Here is a 3940-nt window from a genome sequence, read left to right on the forward strand (position 1 = left end):
AACATGAAAGTTGTAGATCTTGTCTTCCCATTTTCAAAAAGTCCAAGAACTCTCAAATCCCATGTGTGGTTGTCAAGATATGATCAAATCATTTTCACCAAATTTTGAACTTCAACAAGCCATATCTCTCAAACCATAAGGCCAAATTTGGTGGGGTTTTTTCCTACACACCACATTTTTCATCCTCTTTCCAAAAATATAAATTTCATGACCTAAAACCTTACCATTCAAAATGGCATTTTTGGACCTTTTGCATTTAAATTCAAAGTTTGACCAAACTTTGACTTTTTGAGTTTTTGACTTTTTCTTGATTTGGTCAATTGGGAAATGTTCCATATCACATTTGTGACTTGTTCCAATTCCAAAACCATGTCCATACCATCATTCCATCATCATTTTGAATCAAAATGCAAAGTTGGCATTTTTATGCATATTGGTTCAAAAAGCAAAACCAGTACAGTTTTCATATGTACAATCAAAGCAGCAGCAATGTGGTCTGTCTACAGCCTGGTTGTAAGCCCAAAATTGTGCAGAAAAAACACACCTCCACTTCCATTTGCTCACACTTAGCAATTTGCAAATGCATCATTACACACAAAACCAACTTACCATTGGATTAAGTGATGCTAAACAGATGGTATTTAAGCTTTCATTTTCTGATTCCAACCCTAATTTTGACAGCCACCACACAGAAAATACTCTTACTCTCTCATCTTGCATTTTGGCTTGACCGAGATTTTCTGCAAAAAGCTGTAAACCCTCGAGCTTTCTTGGCTTTCTTCATCATTCATCATCCTTGTAGACTGCTTTCCAATTGAAAAATCCTAGCTGGGCCAACATTTTCAAGCTCTGTTTTACAAAGGACCTTTAATGGCGAGATGAGATTTGAAGAGCTCCAAGTGTTCTCGAGCTAGAAAAGCTTCAACATCCTTCAACATAAAGCATAAGAGCCAGCTGTTTGCACTCATATCATCAAAAGCATCACTGTTTCACAACTTGCTTCAAAAACAAGTAAGTTTTCGAGTACCTTCTTTCTCTATGCCATGATATGCTTTAGCTAGTTTGAGTTGTGCTGATTATCATGAAATTTAAATGGTTTGAAACGGTTGGTTATGCTGAGAGAAACATGGTTTTCATTTTGCATGCTTGAGGTTGTTTCCAATCGATTTGCTCACATTTGGTTGATTCGAGAGAAACCATTGCTATATTCTTGTTGTTTGTTGCTTGATGATGCTACTAGCATGGTTGATTTTCACTTCTGGACATTTCGAAATTTCCATGTTAAATATTGAATGATGAATACTGTTGCTGTTGCTGCTAAATCCATGTTGTTGCTAAATTCCTGCTGCAGTTTCTGAAGTCTTATGAACATGTTCAAAAAACAATGTGATTGTGTTGTATGCTTGTTAAATGCCTGCTAGAACATTGCCAAAACCTCAATGCTGCTAAAACCATGTTGCTGTTGCTGCTATATGCCATTGTTTTGTTTTGCTTGATTTGTTGATGGACATTTAATGATGAACGTGTGCTTGCTGCTGTTATGAGGATGTTGATGTTCATGATACCCTGCTACAATTTTGGAACATGTTGCTGCTTTTGTTTGTTCAATTTAATATGATGATTGATGAACATGATGCTATACCAGGCTGTTATGATAAACCCTCATGTTTTTTTCAGAACTCCAATTCATGTTGTATGCTGTTGTGATGAGTACATGACAATGATGAATATTAGAAAAATCCATATGTCTGTGTTATATGATATTGTTTGCTTGCCATTAACCATGCTGCAAATGGATGATTGAACATGATAGACATGCAACCATGCTGAACCATGCTGATAAACCCTGTTACTTTCTCATTGAAATCCATTTTATGTCAGTTGTTTGCTGTTGTTTGTTTTGGTGTGGATGATGATAACGAATGTATACATCCTGCTGCTGTTAAACATAACCACGCCCATAATTCTTTCATGAATATGCTTATGCTGTGTTGGTTGATAATGCATGAGGTTGGTATGTCATGGTCCTGCTCGATTAGTGCTGTTGTTGTTTTGACAGTTTGATGATGATGAACTTTGAATGGTGAATGAATACTGCTACTGTTTTGAACTTGTATGAAATACCTTTGCCATGCTGTTGTTCATTTGGTTTGGTTGATAAATAATGATGAATGTGTGATTGGTGATGAATCATGTTGCTGTTGTTGTCATTGCCATGTTGGTTTGGTTTGTTCGATTTTCAATTGATGATAACATGTGGATAATGACATGCTGCTGTTTCTAAAACTTGAGCTGCCATGAATTTCTCATTTTTGTTTATTTTGGCATGTTGTTTGTGATTCCCACTGCCATGCTATTTGGATATCACATGTTGATGATGAATTGTGAAGTTGAACATACCATGCCATTATGAGATGCTTGTTGAATGTTGGTCTGTTGATGTTGTTGATGATACAATGTTGAGAACCTGGCTGCAGTTTTGAATTTCCTTGAAAACCTTATTTGCTGTCAGTAATGATGAGTACATGATGATGATGAACTTGTATTGTTTACATGCTGTTGTGTGACTTTGGTGAAATGTTGTTTGTTAATGATGAACATGAGTGTGCAGCCATGCTGCTAAAACCATGTTGTTGTTTGAAATCCCATAAACATGCTCATTATGTTTGTCGTGTTAGGTGATGGTTGAATGTTGCATGATGTTTCTGTCTTGCTACCTGCCCAGAAATTCCACTTGGTTTGTTGGGTTTTTGTCATATGATGTTTGTATGATATCTACTATGCCAATGCCATGATTAGTTTGTTGCTGTCCATTTGATGTTATGTTGATCGATTACATGAGGGACATGCTGTTTTGCAATGGCTGTTTGATCTATTCCATTTGAAATTGTTGTTTGAATGGTGAACATTGGTGTTGAATACTTGCCCTGCTGTATGTAAACCTAGGGCTTCTAAAACAGAAAACATGAGTTGCCTTTGGCTCGTCACTGTTCCATTGGCTAGTGGCCAATAGGAACATTTCCTGAGGCGCCCTGAAACGACGCCGTTTCAATTAGTGAGACAGGAAATTACAGCATTGCCACACGTTGACTTGTGTTGACCATCTAGCTCATGCTTTTGTTCATGTTTCACCAATTATTTCACTCAACTTCACAAATTATTTTCTAATTCATTTTTTATCCAAAAATTATGATTCTTTTTCCATGATGTTCATGATTGAGTCTATTATTTAATGGTGAATTTTAATTATTTTTCCATTGGCTGGATTTTTTATGATAATTATTTTCTTCACATGTATGCCAAAATGATACATTGTGCCATTTCAATTGTGAAATACTCATGTTGCATCCTTTGCCCTTGAAATTTTTTGTGGTTGTTCTACACACATTGACCTTCATTTCCATATAAGGTTTGTGCATTTATCATTTGTGGATTGATAGTTATGATTTTTTGAAGTTGTGTGTTGCATTTGGTGTCATACCATGATCATGCATTTTCTCTAATTTTGTTCACACACTTCCCTACATCCAAATGACTCCAAATTTTGCATGAATAATCCCTTGTATGTTTAATTGATGTATGAATTTTCTTGGAATTAATCTTGCTGTTTTCCATTTAATTGAGAATTTTCTTCCATACTTGGTCATTTGTTGATTTTTTGTGCTATGCCTTGCCAAATCTTTTGTGAAATTCTCAAATCTTATTGTATGATCATGAAATTTCATATGTGATAACTAGACATCTCAAGCTTTGCATTGGTGTTAATCTCATTCATTTCTCTTCTGTTTTCAAATTGATATGATTTTTTGAAGTTGACCCATGTTTGTTGACTTTCACCATGCTTGCTTGAATTTGATTTGACTTCATGATTTTACTTGACTGCCTTCCTCTCATCCAAATGCCATGAAATTTTACATGTATACCATGTTAGATGTTAGGA

Source organism: Lathyrus oleraceus, chromosome 5 (genome assembly GCF_024323335.1).
Source record: "Lathyrus oleraceus cultivar Zhongwan6 chromosome 5, CAAS_Psat_ZW6_1.0, whole genome shotgun sequence".
Classification (NCBI taxonomy): Eukaryota; Viridiplantae; Streptophyta; class Magnoliopsida; order Fabales; family Fabaceae; genus Lathyrus; species Lathyrus oleraceus.